This window comes from Mobula hypostoma, chromosome 19 (genome assembly GCF_963921235.1).
Source record: "Mobula hypostoma chromosome 19, sMobHyp1.1, whole genome shotgun sequence".
Taxonomy (NCBI): domain Eukaryota; kingdom Metazoa; phylum Chordata; class Chondrichthyes; order Myliobatiformes; family Myliobatidae; genus Mobula; species Mobula hypostoma.
The window spans coordinates 34,607,147-34,631,798 of record NC_086115.1 but is presented as its reverse complement, the minus strand read 5'-3'; the positions used below and the strand labels follow the sequence as shown (position 1 = coordinate 34,631,798).

Genomic DNA, 24,652 nt, shown 5'->3' with positions numbered 1-24,652 from the left:
GGGGAAGAAGATTATGCCTGATCTACGCTGTTGCAAGCCAAGCGTGTAATGCTTTCAAGGTGAGACTCAAGTTGTTTGGCAGCACTTGATAAACTTCCACACAAAGTTTCTGATTTAATCTCAAAGCCATGAGGATTCGAGGTGATTCTTGGGAATGGGCAGTAACAGCAGAAGGGCAGAAAATAATTGGGTATTTGACATCAGGGAGCAAGGTGTGATGGTGCTCAAGTATTGAGTGCTTTTCCTCAGGATTGCTTGTTGAGCTGTTACTGATTCTAATTTATGAGTGTGAATATTCAAATTTGTATGTGATAATAGAAGGGGAATAGAATTGGAAGAGGCAGCTCAGATGTGTAGGACAGGTTTTATTTAAACACGGACAGTGGTAGTTGCCTGGAATATGTTGCTAGTGGCGTTAGATTTCAAATGTAAATAGAGGCACGTGAGTTAGAGCAGCTCCATCACAGATCCAAGAGCCCAGGTCCAATCCTGGCTTCGAGTGTTGTCTGCGTGGAGTTGATCTGTTGTGACTTTGCAGACTTTGGTCGAATACTCTGGTGTGCTCATAAATTGATAGGCGGCTGTAAATTACACTTGCATGGTTATTGTAAGTTACTCTTTGTATGGTCAAGTGGTAGAAGGAATCAGAGGGAGTTAAATAGGAATATGGGAAAGAATAACCGGGGGTTTACAGGGAACTGAGACAGTACATGGGACTAAAGAATACAGGACATCATAGGATGGGAACAGGCCATTTGGCCCATGATGTGCTGAACTAATGACACCTAATTAAGTTAATCCCTTCTGTCTACACATGGTCCAAAACCCTCCATTTCCATTGCTTATCTCTTAAAGCTTTATTGGTGAATGGCGTTATTGATCTCAGTCATGAACTTTTCGATTAGCTCTATCCAGGGTCTTTTCGATTTTCACCAAGCATTGAATTAAAAATAACAACAAAGTGCTGGAAACACTCATTTTGGCAGGCAATGTGTGGAGAGGGAGAGAAGAAGAATTAACCTTACAGGTTGGTAATTAATCAACAAAACTCCTGGAAAATCTTCAACCTGGAATATTAATTGCAGTTCACTTTTCACAGATGCTGCCTGATCTGCTGAAAATTTTAAGCACTTTTTTAATTTCAGATTTCTGGCATCTGCAAGAATTTTTTTTCCCTCTGATTTATATTTAGTCAAAATTTCCCCGTTTTGCTCCTGAACCCTCACTTTGAGCTTTCTTTGAAATTTTAAGTTTTTGTACTTGATCTGGAGTGGTTAGTTTCCTTGGTTAAATCCCTCTACATTTTTAAACTCAAGGATATAACTGAAGTTTATGTAAGATTTTACAGTTTATGTTGAAACTGGCCAAAGGTAATGCCAGTGATGTTAACTCTATTTCTTTCTCTCTCTCTCTCTCTATGGATGCTGCCTGATCTGTTATTTCTAGTATCCCCTTTTGTTTTACGTTTCTGACATCTGCAGGATTCTATGTCTCACAGTTCTAGTGTGCTCTTTTGTTTTTCTCTTTCTAGTTGTCCTCATTCATTAAGCCTTGGATCCCACACCAGCAAGTTCAGAAACAGTTATTACCTGACAACCATCAAGTTCCTGAACCAGCGCTGATAATTTCAATCACCACTAATCTGAACTAATTTTAAGGTTTAACTTTACAACTCATGTTCTCGGTCTTTTTTTTTACTTGCACAGTACGTCTTTTGCACATTGGTTATTTGTAAGACTTTGTTTATTTATAGTTTTTTGTAAATTCTGTTATAGTTCGTTTTTTCCCTCTCCTGTTAATGCCTAAAATAAAATGAACCTCGGGGTAGTATATGGTAACATATATGTACTTTGATAGTACATTTACTTTGAATAAGACCAAAAAACACTTTGACTTCTATAGACAACAGGAATTCTGCAGAAGCTGGAAATTCAAGCAACACACATCAAAGTTGCTTGACTTCTGTAGAGCCTTGATCTCCATTTTATTACAGGCATCTCCCTATCTGACTCCTTTTTTGCAACTTGAAATTTACTTGTTTTTCACCTTTCATTTTAATGGGCTTTCACATCAGAACGAGAAATGAGCTCTGCCAGTTACTCCACAGGTGCTAACCTACTGAACATTTTCAACCATTTCTACTTTTATTTCAGATTTCCAAACATCTGCAGTTTTTATACTTTTCAGTGCATGCAGCATGTGTTCATAATGCGACCCGTGAGGTTGAGTTTCATTGCAGAGGGTTGCATTTCACCCCATGTAGAACAATGGCATTCTATCTGATGTGCAGTAGCTAACTGCAGTCCTGCAGCTGGGATTCGTATCAAGCTGAATATTAAAGTTTTATTTACAGTTGCTCCATGATAAACACTAAAACTTGATGAGATTTTCTTGTTGTACATCGTACTGTGTTCTTTGTATTTGTGTATTTGCTAAGTTGCTTCTTACCCTCTAGTTCCTCACTGTTAATAAACTATGATTGATTTTCTGGCCTAGATTTTTATGTCAAGATGGTGCCAAACTGTGATCTCTATTGAGGTTGTGGCTCAAACTTAGTTGTTTTTAGGTTCATAAGGATGGGTTTGGGGACGGAGAAGGGAGTTGGGTGTCAAGTTAGGGTTTAAAGACAGTGATGTGCAGGAATTGAAGGCCAAGCTGGAGTCCAGGTCTCTGCTCTGCATTTAAAAGCCAACTGTGAATGTGTGATGAAAGATAGCTGAGGTTGGATGTCAGACTGGCGGACTGCCAAGAACGAGGGCTGGTTACACCCCCCCACCCCCCCACCCCCACCTGGGTTCTCCTGGGTTAGTAAGTTGTTGGCAGGTTCCAAGATCAGAGTTTTGTGTGGGCAAGAGGCACGAGGGCCAATGCCCATCCCCCCAGTTATGCGAATCAGCGACTCTTTCAAGGCTTGAAATTCAGGTCATCATCCAGGGTCATCATCTGCGAGTCCTAGGGTCGGCACCGAAGATTGATCCGAATTTCGGAAGTCTCGGCCTGTTGGCCATTGCCCAGAGTATATGAGTCTCAAAGTTGGCTGGGGAGCTCAAAGGCCCAAAGTCTGTGAGCCCAAGTCTATTGGAGGCTGGTGACTGAAGCCCTGGGGTTGGTGGACTTTGTATACGTATGGGTGGGAGGGATGAGTGGGGTCTTGCTTTACTGTTGTTGCTTGTTGTGTTCTGCCAAGCATTATGGTCGTGCTGTGTTAGCACTGGAATGTGTGACGACACTTGTGGGCTGCCACGAGCACATCCTTGGGTTTATTTGGTGTTAATGCAAACAGCACATTTATTTCGCTATGTTTTGATGTACATATGATAAATACATTTGAAATCTGGATCTAATTAGTTCCCTTTCATTTTTCAAACTCCATCTGACATAGTTTTGTCCATTCATTTAATGTTGCAAACAACAGGAATTCTGCAGATGCTGGAAATTCAAGCAACATACATCAAAGTTGCTGGTGAACGCAGCAGGCCAAGCAGCATCTATAGGAAGAGGCGCAGTCGACGTTTCAGGCCGAGACCCTTCGTCAGGACTAACTGAAGGAAGAGTGAGTAAGGGATTTGAAAGCTGGAGGGGGAGGGGGAGATACAAAATGATAGGAGAAGACAGGAGGGGGAGGGATAGAGCCGAGAGCTGGACAGGTGATAGGCAAAAGGGGATACGAGAGGATCATGGGACAGGAGGCCTAGGGAGAAAGACAGGGGGGGGGTGACCCAGAGGATGGGCAAGAGGTATATTCAGAGGGACAGAGGGAGAAAAAGGAGAGAGAGAGAAAGAATGTGTGCATAAAAATGAGTAACAGCTGGGGTACGAGGGGGAGGTGGGGCCTAGCGGAAGTTAGAGAAGTCAATGTTCATGCCATCAGGTTGGAGGCTACCCAGACGGAATATAAGGTGTTGTTCCTCCAACCTGAGTGTGGCTTCATCTTTACAGTAGAGGAGGCCGTGGATAGACATGTCAGAATGGGAATGGGATGTGGAATTAAAATGTGTGGCCACTGGGAGATCCTGCTTTCTCTGGCGGACAGAGCGTAGATGTTCAGCAAAGCGGTCTCCCAGTCTGCGTCGGGTCTCACCAATATATAAAAGGCCACATCGGGAGCACCGGACGCAGTATATCACCCCAGTCGACTCACAGGTGAAGTGATGCCTCACCTGGAAGGACTGTTTGGGGCCCTGAATGGTGGTAAGGGAGGAAGTGTAAGGGCATGTGTAGCACTTGTTCCGCTTACACGGATAAGTGCCAGGAGGGAGATCAGTGGGGAGGGATGGGGGGGACGAATGGACAAGGGAGTTGTGTAGGGAGCGATCCCTGCGGAATGCAGAGAGAGTGGGGGAGGGAAAGATGTGCTTAGTGGTGGGATCCCGTTGGAGGTGGCGGAAGTTACGGAGAATAATATGTTGGACCCGGAGGCTGGTGGGGTGGTAGGTGAGGACCAGGGGAACCCTATTCCAAGTGGGGTGGTGGGAGGATGGAGTGAGAGCAGATGTACGTGAAATGGAGGAGATGCGTTTAAGAGCAGAGTTGATAGTGGAGGAAGGGAAGCCCCTTTCTTTAAAAAATGAAGACATCTCCCTCGTCCTAGAATGAAAAGCCTCATCCTGAGAGCAGATGCGGCGGAGACGGAGGAATTGCGAGAAGGGGATGGCTTTTTTGCAAGAGACAGGGTGAGAAGAGGAATAGTCCAGATAGCTGTGAGAATCAGTAGGCTTATAGTAGATATCAGTGGATAAGCTGTCTCCAGAGACAGAGACAGAAAGATCTAGAAAGGGGAGGGAGGTGTCGGAAATAGACCAGGTAAACTTGAGGGCAGGGTGAAAGTTGGAGGCAAAGTTAATAAAGTCAACAAGTTCTGCATGCGTGCAGGAAGCAGCGCCAATGCAGTCGTCGATATAGTGAAGGAAAAGTGGGGGACAGATACCAGAATAGGCACGGAACATAGATTGTTCCACAAACCCAACAAAAAGGCAGGCATAGCTAGGACCCATACGGGTGCCCATAGCTACACCTTTAGTTTGGAGGAAATGGGAGGAGCAAAAGGAGAAATTATTAAGAGTAAGGACTAATTCCGCTAGACGGAGCAGAGTGGTGGTAGAGGGGAACTGATTAGGTCTGGAATCCAAAAAGAAGCGTAGAGCTTTGAGACCTTCCTGATGGGGGATGGAAGTATATAAGGACTGGAGCTGTTACTCATTTTTATGCACACATTCTTTCTCTCACTCTCCTTTTTCTCCCTCTGTCCCTCTGAATATACCTCTTGCCCATCCTCTGGGTCCCCCCCCCCCGTCTTTCTCCCTAGGCCTCCTGTCCCATGATCCTCTCGTATCCCCTTTTGCCTATCACCTGTCCAGCTCTCGGCTCTATCCCTCCCCCTCCTGTCTTCTCCTATCATTTTGCATCTCCCCCTCCCCCTCCAGCTTTCAAATCCCTTACTCACTCTTCCTTCAGTTAGTCCTGACGAAGGGTCTCAGCCTGAAACGTCGACTGCGCCTCTTCCTATAGATGCTGCTTGGCCTGCTGCGTTCACCATTTAATGTTGCGTTCCTTTTGCTCTTGTTTGCATAATTCACAGTGCTTCCAAATTTAGTACAAGTAGGATTGATTTACATGATTGTATGAACTGCTTTCCACAATGACACTAAATCACACCATCACCCATTTCTATTTCAGTAGTCCTAAAACTGATGTTAATCAGATGGGTGGGGTGTGGAGTTTATTTCGTCAAGTCACTTCCTGCCTTATGAAACAATGAAGCAACGTATGAAAATTTCCATTTTAGTGGCACCATTCCTGAATCTAGGCAGGGGTTCCCAACCTGGGGTCCATTGATCCCTCAGTTAATGGTCAGGGTCCATGGCATTAAAAAAAAGTTGTGAACCCCTGAAAAATGTTGAGAGTTTATGCCATGCATGTGAAGCAGCTTTTGTTTTCTTGTTTTTCATTCCATTTAGAGCAAACCGAAAGTCCCTGTATTTATTATCAAGATCTGGTTACTTTGGCATATCAGATACATTCCTTCCCTTTTCTATGTTGTAGTGTTATCCTCTGCTAATGCAATCGTGGATTAAAAGTTTTCATTAAATAAGTATCTATGGTTGATTATTATCCTTCCTGAATTTGCCTTAATTGAGTACATTTTGTTTTCTTATTTTTCATCAACAAATTAAGATGAAAATGAACACAGTTTATTTGCATCGTAATTTATTTGCCTCGGGAGACAGATAAGTGGGTAACAGTCAGGAGAGAAAAGGGCAAGAGTCAGATACTAGAGAGTACCCCTGTGGCTGTCCCGCTTAACAATAAGTACTCCTGTTTGAGTACTCTTGGGGGGGGGGGGACAGTCTACCTGGGGGAAGCAACAGTGGCTGTGCCTCTGGCACAGAGTCTGGCCCTGTGGCTTAGAAGGGTAGGGAAAGGAAGAGGATGACAGCAGTGATAGGGGACTCTATAGTTAGGGGGTCAGACAGGCGATTCTGTGGACACAGGAAAGAAACACGGATGGTAGTTTGCCTCTCAGGTGCCAGGGTCCGGGATGTTTCTGATCATGTCCACGATATCCTGAAGTGGGAAGGAGAACAGCCAGAAGTCGTGGTACATATTGGTACCAACGACATAGGTAGGAAAAGGTCCTGAAAACAGACTACAGGGAGTTAGGAAGGAAGTTGAGAAGCAGGACCTCAAAGGTAGTAATCTCAGGATTACTGCCTGTGCCACGTGACATTGAGTATAGGAATAGAATGAGGTAGAGGATAAATGTGTGGCTAGGGATTGGAGCAGGGGGCAGGGATTTAGATTTCTGGATCATTAGGACCTCTTTTGGGGCAAGCGTGACCTGTACAAAAAGGATGGGTTGAATCCAAGGGGGACCAATATCCTGGCAGGGAGGTTTGCTAAGGCTATTGGGGAGAGTTTCAACAACCAAACTGAAGAGACAGAGAAAGGGGCGGTTGGCTCACAAACAGAGAAAGCTTGGAGACAGTGCGAGAGGGAGGATAGGCAGGTGATAGAGAAGGAATGCACTCAGACCAATGGTTTGAGATGTGTCTATTTTAATGCAAGGAGTATCATGACCAAAGCAGATGTGCTCAGAGCGTGGATCAGTACTTGGAGCTATGGTGTTGTGGCCATTACAGAGACTTGGATGGCTTGGGGGCAGGAATGGTTACTTCAAATGCCAGGCTTTAGATGTTTCAGAAAGAGTGGAGGGATGGGTTATTAAATTTGCTGATGACACAAAGGTTGGGGGTGTTGTAGATAGTGTGGAGGGCTGTCAGCGGTTACAGCGGGACATTGATAGGATGCAAAACTGGGCTGAGAAGTGGCAGATGGAGTTCAACCCAGATAGTGTGAGGTGGTTCATTTTGGTAGGTAAAATATGATGGCCAAATATAGTATTAATGGTAAGACTCTTGGCAGTGTGGAGGATCGGAGGGATCTTGGGGTCCGAGTCCATAGGACGCTCAAAGGTGCTACGCAGGTTGACTCTAAATTTTTTAAATGTCACTTTTTCCATATTCTTTTGTTACCTTAACATTGAAACATTGCTGTTCACAGCCTCCTGGAGTTTTTGTGTTAGCCTTTTCATGTGGCATGATCCTGTATTTGTCAACCATGGCAGAAGACTAACTATATGTACATTGCCTTTATTTGTGTATGTGTGTTTTATTGTACCATTTTCAATACATAATCTTTGTCCCTAGGTTTACACATTAACATCTCAGCCCAGGGCTGAGCTCAAACCTTTGAAACCTTTGTTTGTTTTATTAAATTTAAAGTGTGACTTTGCCTTTCCTTACTCTTTTAACCCTTTTGTTTTACAAACTCGAATATGGTGATAATTATTTCCAGATTGTTTCTAGTCACCCTGGAAATGTGAGAGGGTATTCTGCTGGGCTTAAGATGCCCTGGAACCTCTAGATGCTGTTTCTGCATTAGGTCTCCATGTGACGGCATCATTTCTTACACAGGACTTTTTGGAGCATTGAGGAGGAACGTGGGCCATGTAGTCCCAGAGCTACCTGTCATTCTTTGACAGTTCGGTTTAATTGTCACGTGCCTGATAATTACTTGTTGTCATCCTTCAGCCAACCCTGACTCCACTTTCAAACCCAAGCCATACGGAGTGCCCAATCCTGCGATTGATAGATTCCAAACCCTGATCTGTCAACCTCTCCGATTATGTCTCATGCACTGAATCCGCCTGTCCTGGTGTTAATATTGGATTATTTTCTTTCCACATCTCCCTCCTCCTCTCAGCTGGTGTGCAATGTAAAACCAAAGCTGATCCTTTCATTCACTTTCCCTTCAATATCCCAAACCCTCCCACCGCATCCCACAGCTTACACACATTTTGTCCTCCTCCATCCTGCACAATTCCTCATACTCCTGAGTGTGGCCTTGGAAAGAAAGATGCATTTTCAGTGTTACAAATGTCCAATGCACAAGGTCTTGAGTACAAATGATATCCTCAGCAGAGGGCCAATGGCTGAAATCCAACCTCCAGGAAGTCAGTACTAATAAAATGCATGCAGGCAATTCCCACAATGGGCTTGTATCCTCTTTTTGATTCTGATCATGATATTTACACTGTTGGATCACCCTTTCTGATGTTATTTTCTACCATAATTCTGTTTGTTCATCAGTATTTCTATCTCCCTTGAATGTTGTGTAGCTTGTTTATTGTTGATCACATCGGTGATTATTTTTTCTCTTTTGCTACTAACTCCCTCATGTTAGTTCTTCAGCTGTGAACAAACGAGGGCAGAATTCTTATAAGAGAATTTCCTCCTCTAGCCCCAGTGACAATTTTTCACAATTTTTGTCAGTCAAACAAATTGTCATATGTACATACATGTATAGGTTCTGTGAAAATCTTACCAGCAACAGCATCACAAACATGTAGCATCAGAAAAGCTTAAATTACACCCAGCTCTTTTCAAGAAGTAACATAATTTGAACAAAAACAAAATCTGTTGAGTGTAAAGTGGTCCTAGTGTTGTTCTACTGAGGTAGTGATTCAGGTTGTGCAAATTGGTTGATGTATTACTGTTCTGGTGCTTTTATGCTTAACATGCATTTTGCAACAACCTTTGAGCCTATGTGATTTGTTACTCTTTGTACTGTGATCTCTCCAACTTTTTGTTATTGCTCTAACTTGAATTCTCTCCCTTTTTACTGGCTTCAGTTTTTTTCCCCACAGCTCTTTTTCTTCTTTTCTGCTAGACTAGCGAGCCATTTTAAGAAAACTTCTTGAACAATCTTAAGAAGCTTCATGTAAACATTTATATAAAATTATATATATATATATATATATATATATATATATATATATATATATAGCATATTTGATGGGATAGCACTCTCCTATGTATTGCATTAAACTGTCAGCTACATATTTTGTAGTTTTGGTCTTTGCCTATGATTTTTTGTCTGTTTGACTCGGTCATTTGCATCACTTCAAAGTTCAAAGTAAATTTATTATCAAAGTGCATATACAATCCTGAGATTTATTTTATTGTAGGCATACTCAGTAAATACAATAACTATAATAGAATCAATGAAAGACTGCACCAACAAGGCGGGCAACCAGTGTGCAAAAAACAACAAATTGCAAAAAGAAAAGTCTGGTCAACATGGTGCCAGCAAACAATGCTATCTAGGGTGACATCTTTCAGATGGTCAACAAAACTGTTTCTTTCACTTCTTTTATATCTTTTTTTTAAATTTTAAAATGTGTTTCTGGTGCTGTTGGAGCCTGTGAATTGCATTTTGAAGATCAATTGAGTGATCTGGTGCTTTGCTGTCTCTGAGAAGATTCCAGGAGGTGAGCTGCCTCGAGGCCTAGATGTTCAGAGACCAGGATCAACTCCATCTTTCACTGATTAAAGCACCAAGGAAGATTGAAACATCGAGGCGAATGCGGAAGGTGAACGAGTGTTCAGTGCCGTCTACCAGCCCCTCTCTCACTTCTGCCAGAGGAGGATGTATGTGACAGTCTCTTGCTTGCTTCTCCCGAGGGAAGATCCCTGAGTTCGAACGCTCTCTCTCTCTCCCTCTCCCCCTCAGTGCTGTCAGAGGATGATACTGAAGTTCTGGGTCTGCGATTTATGGATTGGACTGTAGTTCACTTGGATTCTTTCAGTTTTGTTTCGTATTTTGTGTTTTTTGACTGTTCTTTTTTTTGCATTTGCGCAATTTGCTTATAAACATGTGAGGGAGGATTGATGTTCTTGTTGCCGTTTGTCCGATTTGTTTTCATGCGTGTGGGGTGGGGGTAGGATGTTTTTGTTGCCTTTTCTGTTTTGGGGGGTGTTGATGTTTTTCTTTGAAAGGCGCTATGGTTTTCTTTGTTTCATGGCTGTCTGGAGAAGACAAATCTCAGGAAACATACTTTGATAATAACTGTACAGTGAACCTTGAGATATGTGGATGGAGGGCTTCCCTTAAAATGCAGCCGGGAAGTTGGGAAAGATGAGGAGGAACCACACATTGGTATTTCATGCCTGGGCAGAACATTCTTGGTCCTGCCAAGGACGTATATTCAATTGAGGGGATTTGAATTGCAGCTATTACAGGTGCCGATCTTGGAGCTGGAGGGCAGCCATACAGTTGTACATTTTACGTGCAAGGATTGAGAATTGAAATATGACAAGGTAAATTCAGAGGGAACAGATGAATTTTGTGGTCTGAATTGGGGTTTATAAGGAAAAGATATATGAAGACAATCTTGAGTATGGGCAATGGGCAGGAATTGGATATGGGGCCATTGGTTATTGGTGAAAATTGAGCTGCAGTACTTCTACAATGAAATTGACCTACATTCGATTCTTTGACACTGGAAGTGACAGTCTTTGCCGAGGAGGAATGGTAAAGAAGCTATAGTGTCATAGGGTCAAAATGGGGCAAATTTTTAGGAGGGGGCTGAATCGCCTTGCTGACCTATTGCAACTCAGGGCATTTCAGAGTTCAGTTCTGGTGCTGTTCTGTAAGGAGTTTCTGCACCTGTGGAATGTGTGGGCTTTCACCGGGCGCTCTGATTTCCTCCCACTGTCTAAAGACGTACTAGGTGTCAAAATGAGGTGTAATATCTCTGGCATATATCGTGAAATTTGTTAATTTTGCAGCAGCAGTACAATGCAATACATGATAAATATACAAAAGAACTGAATTACAATAAGTATTTGTATGTTAAATAAGTAGTGCAAAAACAAATGAAAAGTAGGAGGCTATGTTCATGGATTCAGTGTCCATTTAGAAATTGTATGGCAGAGAAGAAGCTGTTACTGAATCGCTGAGTGTGTGCCTCCAGGCTTCTATAGGTTACTTAGTCATTGTTAATTGTCCTGTAATGAGGTTAGAGTTATTTAGGGTTGTGGGTTTGCTGGGGGTGGGGGATGCATGACTGGAAAGGCCTACTCCACATGATTACCCCATACACACTGCGCTGGATATTAGGCATTTTCAGATTTATTCACCCCGGAGAGCGTTTCTGAAAAGCTCTGTTTTTGGGGGAGGAAAGCGCTGTTTCAATATGGACGGAGGGTCAAAACAAAGAGAGAAAGCTTTGGTTACGGATTTATCCAGTCTAGTGCAGATGTAGCCTGTATTTCTAAGATGATGTGATCTATCAGCACATTTGGTGCTGGAGATGAAGCTGTGAAGCAGAACACTGGAGTTGGAGAAAGTGGCTTATCACTACAAACAAGAACTTAGGTTCATCTCAACTCCTTGTTGACTGTTGGGACAGAATTTTCAACTGGGACAAAGTTGAAAGTAAATTTATTATCAAAGTACATATATGTCACCATATACAACCCTGAGATTCATTTTCCTGTGGGCATACTCAATAAATCCAATAACCATAATGGAATCAATGAGTGTCTGCACCTACTAAGCGTACAACCACTGTGCAAAAGACAACAAACTGTGCAGATACAAAAAGAAAGAAATAAAAAATAGCAATAAATATCAAGATCATGAGATGAAAAGTACTTGTAAGTGAGTCCAGAGATAGTGGGAACATTTCAGTGATGGGACAAGTGAAGTAGAGTGAAGTTATCCCCTTTGGTTCTAGAGCCTGATGAGGGGTAATTGTTCCTGAACCTGGTGCTGTGAGTCCAGAGGCTCCTGTACCACCTTTGTGATGGCAACAGTGAGAAGAGGGCATGACTTGAGTGGTTGTTGTGGGGTAGGTGGAGAAGATCCCTGGTGATGGATGATGCTTTCCTGCTACAATGGTCCATGTAAGTGTGCCCAGTGGTGGAGAGTGCTTTACCTGTGATGGACTAAGCCATATCCACTACTTTTTGTAGGATTTCCAGTTCAAGAACATTGGTGTTTCCATTCCAGGCTGTGATGCAGCCAGTCAATATACTCTTCACCACACATCCATAGAGATTTGTCAACATTTTAGATGTCATGCTGAATCTTCCCAGACTCCTAAGAAAGTAGAGAGGCTACCATGCCTTCTTCGTGATTGCACTTGCATGCCGGGAAAAGGATAGGTCTTCTGAAATAATAACACTGAGGAATTTCAAGTTGCTGACCCTCTCCACCTCTGATCCCCTGATGAGCACTGGCTCATAGACTTGTGGTTGCCTCCTCCTGAAGTCAATGTTCAGCTAATCAGATCCTTGGTCTTGCTGACATTGGGTAAGAGGTTGTTGTTGTGGCACCACTCAGATTTTCAGTCTCCCTCCTACATGCTGTCATCACCTTTGATTTGACCAACGATAGTGGTGTCGTCAACAGACTTGAATATGGCATTGGAGTTGAGCTTAGCCACACAGTCATAGGTATAAACAGTTAAGCATTCTGCGAAGGTCTTTGCAGAAATTACTACTGTAATACAGGTTAGGTCACTTTATCAAAGGAAGGTGGTATAACCTAACTGTATGAGCTTTGTAGTATCAAGAGATCTAGTTTATATCCCTATCAAAGTGCGAGTTCCTTTGTTTATTGCTTTGCACTCTGCTATTGATCTCATTCATAATTTGCTTATGTCATTGCTAGATAAATAGATTGATTGAAATCCCAAGCTGCAACGTCAGGAAATCTGAAATAAAAATTGAAAATGCTGGCAGTACTGGAACCGCACATGTAGTAGAACTCTTACCTCGGATTACCGGAGATTTGGGTTTGATCCTGACCTCCAGTGGAGTTGTCATGTTTCATGGATTTCCTACAGATGCCTCATTTTCCTGTGGTAGTTTAGTTCGGCCACTATAAATTGAACTTACTGCAAGTGTATGGTAAAATCTGCCTTAGTGGCAGCATTTATAGAGAACTAATGCTTAAAGAATTGTCCAGATGACTTAGAAGATTATTTTCAGGTGCATGTTGTTCTTGATATTTAGCTGAGCTTCCTTCTGCATAAATGATCTATGTGAACCTGCTGCCAAACTACAACCTCCAACATTCTCAAGTACTTGCAATCCTGGAACTTTATGCATCCTTGGTTTTCATCACTCAACATTGGAAAAGGTTCCAACAGCTACCTTGATCCTATGTTCTGGAATTTCCTTCCTAATAATCTCTACATCTTTCACTTAATCACTGTTTATGATGTCCCTTTAATCTCAATTGTATGGGAAGTTTTTGCTACCTGCCCTAGAATCTTATAGAGTCACAGAAAGCAGCACAGAAATGGGCCTTTCAGCCCATCTAGTCCATATTGCATCCTTTAAACTGTCTATTCCCATCGACCTGCACCAAGACCAGAGACCTCCATACCCCTACCATCTATGTGCCTGTCCAAATTTCTCTTGATTGTTGAAATCTGTCTATACCCCTCATAATTTTATATACCTTTATCAAATCTCTCAATTTTCTACGTTCCAAGGTATAATGTCTTAACCTATACAACAGGAATTCTGCAGATGCTGGAAATTCAAGCAACACACATAAAAGTTGCTAGTGAACGCAGCAGGCCAGGCAGCATCTCTAGGAAGAGGTGCAGTCGACGTTTCAGGCCAAGACTCTTCGTCAGGACTAACTGAAGGAAGAGATTTGAAAGTTGGAGTGGGAGGGGGAGATCCAAAATGATAGGAGAAGACAGGAGGGGGAGGGATGGAGCCAAGAGCTGAACAGGTGATTGGCAAAAGGGATACGAGAGGATCATGGGACAGGAGGTCCGGGAAGAAAGACAAGGGTGGGGGGGGGAACCCAGAGGATGGGCAAGGGGTATATTCAGAGGGACAGAGGGAGAAAAAGGAGAGTGAGAGAAAGCATGTGTGTATAAAAATAAGTAACAGATGGGGTACGAAGGGGAGGTGGGGCATTAGCGGAAGTTAGAGAAGTCGATGTTCATGCCACCAGGTTGGAGGCTACCCAGACGGAATATAAGGTGTTATTCCTCCAACCTGAGTGTGGCTTCATCTTTACAGTAGAGGAGGCCGTGGATAGACATGTCAGAATGGGAATGGGATGTGGAATTAAAATGTGTGGCCACTGGGAGATCCTGCTTTCTCTGGCGGACAGAGCGTAGATGTTCAGCAAAGCGGTCTCCCAGTCTGCGTCGGGTCTCACCAATATATAAAAGGCCACATCGGGAGCACCGGACGCAGTATATCACTCCAGCCGACTCACAGGTGAAGTGTTGCCTCACCTGGAAGGACTGTTTGGGGCCCTGAATGGTGGTAAGGGAGGAAGTGTAAGGACATGTGTAGCACTTGTTCCGCTTACACGGATAAGTGCCAGGAGGGAGATCAGTGGGGAGGGATGGGGGGTCGAATGGACAAGGGAGTTGCGTAGGGAGCGATCCCTGTGGAATGCAGAGAGAGTGGGGGAGGGAAAGATGTGCTTAGTGGTGGGATAGGGTTCCCCTGGTCCTTACCTACCACCCCACCAGCCTCCGGGTCCAACATATTATTCTCCGTAACTTCCGCCACCTCCAACGGGATCCCACCACTAAGCACATCTTTCCCTCCCCTCCTCCCCTGCATTCCGCAGGGATCGCTCCCTACGCAACTCCCTTGTCCATTCGTCCCCCCCATCCCTCCCCACTGATCTCCCTCCTGGCACTTATCCGTGTAAGCGGAACAAGTGCTACACATGCCCTTACACTTCCTCCCTTACCACCATTCAGGGCCCCAAACAGTCCTTCCAGGTGAGGCAACACTTCACCTGTGAGTCGGCTGGGGTGATATACTGCGTCTGGTGCTCCCGATATGGCCTTTCATATATTGGTGAGACCAGACGCAGACTGGGAGACCGCTTTGCTGAACACCTATGCTCTGTCTGCCAGAGAAAGCAGGATCTCCCAGTGGCCACACATTTTAATTCCACATCCCATTCCCATTCTGACATGTCTATCCACAGCCTCCTCTACTGTAAAGATGAAGCCACACTCAGGTTGGAGGAACAACACCTTATATTCCGTCTGGGTAGCCTCCAACCTGATGGCATGAACATCGACTTCTCTAACTTCCGCTAATGCCCCACCTCCCAATGCCCCACCTCCCCCTTGTACCCCATCTGTTACTTATTCTTATACACACATTCTTTCTCTCACTCTCCTTTTTCTCCCTCTGTCCCTCTGAATATACCCCTTGCCCATCCTCTGGGTTCTCCCCCCCCCTGTCTTTCTTCCCAGACCTCCTGTCCCATGATCCTCTTGTATCCCTTTTGCCTATCACCTGTCCAGCTCTCGGCTCTATCCCTCCCCCTCCTGTCTTCTCCTATCATTTTGGATCTCCCCCTCCCCCTCCAACTTTCAAATCCCTTACTCACTCTTCCTTCAGTTAGTCCTGACGAAGGGTCTCGGCCTGAAACGTCGACTGCACCTCTTCCTAGAGATGCTGCCTGGCCTGCTGCGTTCACCAGCAACTTTTATGTGCGTTGCATGTCTTAACCTATTCAATCTTTCCTTATAACTCAGGTCCTCCGGATCCGGCAAAGTCCTTGTAAATTTTCTCTTGGTCTGTCAAACTTATTTATGTCTTTCCTGTAGGTAGGAGACCAAAACTGCCGACGATACTCCAAATTAGTCCCCATGGGTGTCTTATAGAACTTCAACTTAACATTCCATCTCCTGTACTCAATACTTCGATTTATGAAGGCCAATGTGCCAAAGGTTTCCTTTACAATTCTCTCTACCTGTGATGCCACTTGCAATGAATTATGGACCTGTGATCCCAGATACCTTTGTTCTGCCGCACTCATCAGTGCTCTACCGTTCACTGCGTAGACCTACCCTGTGCAGCACCTTGCATTTGTCTGGATTAAGTTCCATCTGCCATTTTTCAGCCTATTTTTCCATCTGGTCTAGATTCTGCTGCAAACCATGATAGCCTTCCTTGCTGTCCACTACACCCCCAATCTTGGTGTCATCCACAGATTTGCTGATCCATTAAACCACATTATCATCCAGGTCGTTGATATAGATGACGAGCATCAATGGACCCAGCACTGATCCCTGTGGCACTCAACAAGCCACAGGCCTCCAGTCAGAGAGACAGCCATCTACCACTCTCTGGCTTCTCCCACAAAACCAACGCCTAATCCAATTTACTAACTCATCCTGAATACTGAGTGACCGAACTTTCCTGACCAACTTCCCATGTGGGATCTTGTGAAATGCCTTACCAAAGTCCATGTAGGCAACATCCACTGCCTTGCCTTCATCAACCTTCCTGGTAACTTCCTCGAAAAACTGTATAATATTGGTTAGACGTCACCTACCACACACAAAACCATGCTGACTATCCTTAATCGGTCCACGTCTATCCAAATACTTGTATATCTGGTTCCTCAGAATACCTTCCAATTACTTACCCACTACTGATGTCAGGCTCATTGGGTTGTAAGTTCCTGGTTTACTTTCAGAGTTTTTGTTGTACAGCAGGACAACATTGGTGATCCTCCAATACTCTGGTATTTAACCTGTCGCTAAGGATAATTTCAATATCTCTGCTGGTGCACTGGCAATTTCTGCAGTTGCCTCACCTTGTCAGGCACTGGAGATTTATTCATCCTACACCCGTTATCTTTACCTTTTATTCTGACTGGCACCTACAAACTTTGTACTTCCAAAATTTCACTTTAGAAGATCTCCCACTTACCAAGTACACTTTTGCCAGGAAACAGCCCGTTCCAATCCACGTCTGCCAGATCCTTTCTGATACCATCACCCTTTCTCCAATTTAGAATCTCAGCCTGCAGACCAGACCTATCCTGTTCCATATTTAGTTTGAAACAAATGGCATTGTGATCACTCAATTCAAACTGTTCCCCAACACAAACTTCTGTTACCTGCCCTGTCTCATTCCCTAATAGCAGACCAGGTATCGCAGACTCTTGTTGGGACTTATGCATACTGATTAAGGAAACTTCCCAGAACATATTTGACAAACTCTATTCCATCTAATCCTTTTACAGTATGGGAGTCCCAGTCAATATGTAGAAAGCTAAAATCACCTCCTATAACAACCTTATGTTTCCATCAACAGTCTGTGATCTCTCTGCAAATTTGTTCCTGTAAATCCCTCAGACTGTTGGGTCGTCTGTAATATAGCCCCATTAATGTGGTCACACCTTTCTTATTTCTCTGTTCCACCCATAACGCCCCACTGGACGAGTTCTCCAATTTATCCTGACTACTGTGATATTTTCTCTGACTGGTAACACCACCCCTCCTTTAATCCCTCCCGCTGTGTTTCGTCTAAAACGACGGAACGCTGGAATATTGAGCTGCCAGTCCTGCCCCTCCTGCAAACAAGTCTCACTATGGCTACAATATCATAATTCCAGGTATTGATCCGTGCCCTGAGCTCACCTGCCTTTCCTATGATTCTTCTTCCATTGAAATATATGCAGCTCAAGACGTTAATCACACCATACTCAAACTTTTGGTTCCTGACTTTGTCTGAGGTCTTACCAACACCTGTCTCCACAACCTCTCCACTAACTTTTCTGGCACTCTGGTTCCCATCCCCCTGCAACTCTAGTTTAAACCACACTGTGCAGCATTATCAAACCTTCCCACTAGGATATTTGTTCCCTTCCACCTCAGGTGCAAACTGTCTCTCTGTACTGGTGCTACCTTCCCTGGAAGGGAGCTCAATGATCCAAAAATCTTATGCCCTCCTGCCTACACCAGCTCCTTAACCATGTGCTGAACTGTATAATCTTCCTATGTCTGGCCTCACTAGCACATGGCACAGGTAGCAATCCTGAGATCACAACCCTGGAGGTACGTCCCTTTAACTTAGCAGATAACTCCCTGAACTCACTTTGCAGAATCTCATCACTCTTCCTACCTATGCCATTGGTACCTGCATGGACCCATGTCCTCTGGCAGTTCACACTTCGACTTAAGAATGTGGAGGACTTGATCTAAGATGTCCTGGCATCTGGGAGGCAACATACCATCTGGGAATCTCATTCTTGTCCACAAAACCTCCTCTGTTCAACGAGTCCCCAGCACTAAAATTCGGCTTTTCTCCCCCCGCTCCCCTTCCCTTCTGAGTTTTAGAGTCAGACTCAATGCCAGAGACCTGACTGCTGTGACCTTTTTCTGCTAGGTCATTCCCCCTTCTCTCCCCCCCCACCCCCACCAGCAGCATCGCAAGTTCTTGTTCTTGAGGGGGATAGCCACAGAGATATTCTGCACTGCACTTCTGGACTGTCACCCAGTTTCCTTATGTTATGTGGTGTCAAATTTTCTTTGATTTTATTTATACAAAACTTCCCTGGGATGTTAATGGAACTTTAAAAATGAAAGCTGCTTTCATTCTTTGATCTGTGAAGCACTATCCACATGGTAGCCCTATGTCATTAAGAACCAACTAAGATGGAGCAGTCATGTTGTTCGGATGAAAGACGAACGTCTGCTGAAACAAATCTTCTACTCCCAACTTAAAGAAAGCAAACGTAAAAGAGGCGGACAACAGAAGAGATTCAAAGACGTCTTAAAAGCCAACATGAAGAAATGTAACATCGACATCAACAATTGGGAAACCAATGCCAAGGACAGGAAACTGGCAAGCCATCATCCGAGAAGGAACAGCAACTTTCAAAGCCAACAGATGTGCAGAATTAGAAGAAAAGAGAAGAAAATGGAAAGAGAGGCAGCAACAATCAAAGCCTGATCTGTCATCTGGAACTACCTGTCCTGAATGTGGAAGAACTTCCAAAGCCAAGATTGGACTCATAAGCCACTTGAGAGCCCATAAGTAGATCAACAGAACGAAGACCATCATCCTCGACCTCGAGGGATAGCCACGACGACGTCAATCCACATGGACCCCAAATATTTTGCCAATGAGTTACAGTTTTAATCTAAAATAGATGCATTTCTCTTCAATAGTTTCTCAGTGAATTTGCTAATAAGTAGTGGACAGCTATTATAAGGCAAAGTTTTTATATCAAAGAAAAACTGCGGTAGTAAATCAGTAGGTCGTGCAACATCAAAGGAATTGTCATTTCTTGTTAAGACTTCACATCAGGGCAGAAGCATGCTTTTAACCCATTAAGTCAACAATTTCCTCGAGATCTGCTAGCAGTTTGTTTTTTTGTTACAGATTCCAACACCTGCAGTTTCTTGTTTCTCCATAGATCTTTCAGCCCAATTGTTTCATCATCATCATCCGGTGCCTTGCCCAGTTTGAGCTTTGACTGCTATGGTCCATACACTCCTGTTTCGGGTCAAGTGGATCAATTCATTGGTATTCATTTCCAGTTCTCTGGCTGCTGTCTCCATCATCATTTGTCTTTGCCTTCCTCTTGCTTTCTTCCCTTCAATCTTTCCCATAATTACCATGCGTTCTAACTCCCCTTTCCTAATCACATGCCCAATAAAGTTACGTTGCCTTTTCATGATCTCATACATCATTTCCCTTTTTGTGCTTGCTCTGTTCATGACATCCTCATTAGATATTCGTTTCATCCACGATATTCTTTACATCCTCCTCAAAAACCACATCTCTGCTGCTTCAATTCCTTTCCTCATGTTACTAGATATTGTCCAACATTCTGAACCATATAACGTAACTGGATAAACATAACACTTCAGTGCTCTGGGGAGGGGTTGTCATGCCTAGTTTAGTGTCGGCCAGTATATTCTTCATTCTCGTAAAGGTGTCTTTTGCCATCCCTATTCTTCTTTTGATGTCCATGTCGCACCTGCCTTCTGATGTCATCCAGTTTCCCAAGTAGCAAAAGTTCTGTACTTGTTTTATGTCTTTCCCGTTTATTCTCAGCCTGCAGATAAGATTCTCCTTTTTGGATATCACCATACATTCTGTCTTTTTGCAATTGATATACCCATTTTTGCAGTTTCTTCAACAACTATATCAATTAAGTTTTGTAGTTCTTCGTCCGTACTTGCAGTTAACACAAGTGTCATCCGCATGTAAGGCTAATAAAATGGCTTCTTTGTTATGTTAAAAAAAATGGCTTCTCTGTGATGTTAACTGCTGAGACAGTGGTTCTCTCTAGCAGCTTGTTTGGGTTATAATTACTGATAACGAGAATTGTATTCATTTGCTAACCAATTGGGATAGACGTTATTCTTTCTTGTGGGTCGGTAAGCTATTGTTTTCACGGGCTTTGGGCAGAAGGTGGATGGGGACAGAGAGAGGAGATGTGATGCTGTAAGCTGGGTGACGGAACGGACCCCGAGCGTCTTCGGCGAGGAGAGGAGACACGGACATACTCGATTTGAGCGTTTTGTGGATCACCGAGGGTGGTCCCATTCGTGGGTCGGCAGAGTTCAGGGGAATCGACTGGAGGAAGGAGGACCCGGTTCTGTAAGAGCTCCAAGGATGTGTGCATAATGGCGCCTTTTTCTGGTAGGTGATGCATCTTGGCCGTAAATTGCAGTCTTTCCACCCCGCCCTGACTTCCTACTTAACACCTGGGTCATCTGTATTCTTCAAAATACTGATCCACTTGCTCTTCATGTTTATATTATTTTCTTTTTTGAAGATCACTAACACTGTCTGCTGCTCATCCAAGACCAAAACTTAAGCATTTCCAGCACATTTCAATGCAAATGTGCTCTGTATTTTATCTGGAATTACACTTGATAAAGCTGACATCTTGCCAATTCACTAGCAGTTTTCCTAAGCATGTTTGTGTTTCACTTGAGTCACTTTTTTCTGAACTTGATTTCCAAATCACGGCATGGAGGCCCTTCGTTCTGCTAAACTCAACAGAATTTCATCAGGTCAGTAAGGAGTGATAGTTTGGATCCCTACTTTTTTCAAAACCACCATGTGGGCTTCATTCAGATTTTTGGTGAAATGATAAATTACAGCAAATTGCAAACTTCGTGCCAGAGAGATTAGGCTGCAATATGAAATAAGACTGTGTTTGTGGAATTATTGCGGTAGTTGGGGATTTGTCTGCATGTGCTTTGCATTATATAAAGCTGTAGCTCATGGTGTGCTACAATCATCCATAAACTTTTCCATTATAGATTAGTGTATGTCATAAATGCTTTTTGGCTGAATAAGCTGCCTGCAGCTTTACTTAGGTCATTGCTTGTGTATTTTAGGAGAGAAAAAAATAGCTATAATCCTTCCTTCCTTCCAAACATTTTAAAAGGTTTTTTGATCAAAGTAAATTTTATTATCAGAGTATATATATGTCACCACACACATCCCTGAGATTTACTTTCCTGCGGGCAAACTCAGCAAACCTACAGAATGGTAACTATAACAGGATCAATGAAAGTTCAACCGGAGTGCAGAAGATAACACACTGTGCAAATGCAAATATAAATAAATAGCAATAAATAGTGAGAGCATGAAGTAACAAGATAATGGTTCCTTAAAGTGAGAGCATTGGTTGTGGGAACATCTCAATGGATGGGCAAGTGAGTGTAGTTATCCCTTTCCGTTCAAAAGCCTGATGGTTGGGGGGTAGTAACTGTTTTTGAATCTTTACAAAGAGTTGTTGTACTTCAACATCTATATAACTACTAAAACTCTCATGCTCTGTCTGTCTGTGACCTCCAATTAGCGCAAACGGTGCATTACAATGGCACGTTGGCTAAATCAAATTAAAATGCGCTAACTTACAGAATGCAGGCAAAGTTCAGGGTTATATGTTCGTATAAAATTACTCATTCGCCAAAAATCAACAGGCTGGCTTTCACCTGAGACCCGATCGGCCATCATGGAAATCGGGACGCGACAGCCCGATGCATGCGCACGGCCAGCCTCAGCAGCAGCACCTACTGGAGCAAAAGGGCAGGGCAGCTCTATTTTGAGGGGTCACATTCTGCTAATTACCATCAGCATGTGCAGGATTGGGACAGATCTAACTGCCACCCATCAATAAGAGATAATTAAATCTTATTGTAATAACATACTTCGAGACACCCATAAAACCCTTTGCTGCAGTCAAAGGCCAGCGGTGACTATATCACGTCCATTTAGGAGAGCGCCAACCACATCATCAAGAATAATCAGCATCCTTTGGTGTTAGTGCTTCATATCTTCTATCCAGCATTAGGGTAAAAAAAAAGGTCAGCCTAATTATGTTGCATGGAAAGGGAAGGGGGACATTATGGTCAAGAGATGACGCCAAACGTCATCGGGAAGCAGCAAGGAGAGAGAGAGAGAGAACAAGAATCGGATGAGGCCAGGGCCATACGACTCCAGGATCAAAGAGTCAGGACAAAAAAAGGTGAGAGAAGAAGAGACAGAGGAGGAGAGGCATGCACATCTCCAGGATCAGAGACAAACAAAAACAGCAGAAGAGCTGAAGAGATGGGGAATGAAAGGGCTGCACATCTCCAGAATGACAACGAGAGCTACAAGGGTGGTAGATAAACCAGAAATGGCGCATCAAAAGTGTCCTTTGTTAAATGAGGAGCAGCTATATTTGCTTTGCTACATGTCGTTCTTCTTTAATAAACTGAGGTTTTCTACTTCAATTTCCAAAGCAAAGCCATGCCAATAGCATTCAGGAAAATTTAATGTTCATTCTGGTTACATCAGACTGCACTACCCTTCTCTCAAAGGGTGCCCCAACGGGTCACCCCGTTGTCTAGTTGTAGCTATATTCGAAGAGTGATATGTTGAAGAGCAGTTTCATTGAGTTATGTTATTTCATGTATTGACCAATAAAACTTGTGTCTGTGCTGAAAATTAGATGTAGTTCCTGTTTGAGATTTTGACCAATTAGTGTTGGAATGACCTCTCCAGACTTGGTGTAGCTTTGATTGAAATGCCGATCTTATTTCACTGCAGTTTGAGGCAACTGTATAAGTTGTTCCTTCCTTTTCACCTCAAGGCTTGTTGAATGAGATACCTTGGCCTCAACCTTCCTGTTATCTTTCTGCTATTTAAATCTGTGTCCCTGAGTAACTGGCCTTGCTGAGGTTAAAAATAATCTCTCTGTACCCAGTCTATCCTTTCATAATTTTATAATCCTCTGTTAAATCTCTCTTCAGTCTCCAAGAACGAAAGGGTTTTGTATGAAGAATGTTTGTTGGCTCTGGGCCTGAACTTGCTGGACTTTAGAAGAATGGGGCGGGGGGGGGCGGGGTTGGAATTTCACTGAAACTTAATGAATATTGAAGGATCCAGACAGGACGTGTAATGTTTCCTTTAGTGGGGGAGTATAGGGCTACAGGGCAGAATAGAAGGACATTCCAAGGATAAGGAATTTCTTTAGCTAGAGGGTCATGAATTCTGTGGAATTCATTACCACAGACAGCTGTGCAGGCCAAGTCATTGGAAGTGAAGGTTGATAGGTTCTTGATTAGTAAGAGCATCACATGTTGTAAGAGAAGGCGAGAGAATGGAGTTGAGAGGGATAATAAATCAGCCATGATTGAATAGTGGAACATGCTCAGTGGGCCAAATGTCCTAATTCTGCTCCTAGGTCATAGCAATATCCAATCATGGAACTACTCAGTCATTGTGCTTATGTGCCTTGCTATATTCAGTGTCAGTGTATCAGCAAGTAATGTTGCTATGTGGAAAGCTGTGTGAGGAAAATAATCTGTTTAGCAATTGCAGAATTTGTACATCTGGCATTCAGTTTCTTGTTTTAATGTGGCCAGTCAAATTATGCTAATCTGCAGAGGAATCCATGGGGTTTCTTTGACAAGCAGGGAAACATTTTGTGCAGTTTTATGCGGGATGCTCTGTGCTTGCCATACTTCTTCAGCTTTTTCCATGCGGAGTGCAATTCAAATATGCATATTAGTTTTGGGTTCAACTGCAGAGGAGGAGGGTGGGGGGAGGTTGTGAATTAAACGCTCTGTAGTTTTCTAGCAGTTTGTCAGTAAGGAAAGACTGAACAATTGTGTGAGTGTTGAATGTGACGTTGTTTCACTTGCAGTGTAGATTAATTCTTTTCAGTACTGTTTCAGATTCAGAGTGTAGCCTTCATTCACACTGGTCAACTGGGCAGTGTTGATTAATAGTATAGTCATTGAGAGAAGCTCTAACATATTACTCATTGATATGCCAAGAGTTTGTAGCTTCCCACTGTTCATCCATATGCACCCTCCTGAATCTTCACAATATTGCAATTGAAGTAATTGTCCTTCAGTTCAAGGCAATTGGGACTAAAATTGTCAGTAAGCCTAGTTTTGTATACCAGATCAATTAATTATAACAAAGTGTTACAGTTACAGAGAAAGTACAGTGCAGGTAGACAATAAGGTCGTAACGAGGTAGATTGTGAG

General features: G+C 43.3%; 1 protein-coding gene across 5 annotated transcripts in view; it reads left to right on the top strand.

The window, feature by feature from the left end:
- LOC134358953 (pantothenate kinase 1) overlaps nt 1–24,652 on the top strand; it is a 110,133-nt gene that overhangs the window by 5,459 nt on the left and 80,022 nt on the right. Inside the window, exon 1 of one of the 5 annotated variants that reach the window (XM_063071662.1) lies at nt 3,280–3,553. The exons of the other annotated variants lie outside the window; for them this stretch is intronic. The gene's annotated coding sequence lies outside the window, so the exon portion shown is untranslated. Of the gene's footprint in view, nt 1–3,279; nt 3,554–24,652 lie in introns of those variants that run through there. 5 annotated transcript variants of the gene reach the window in all.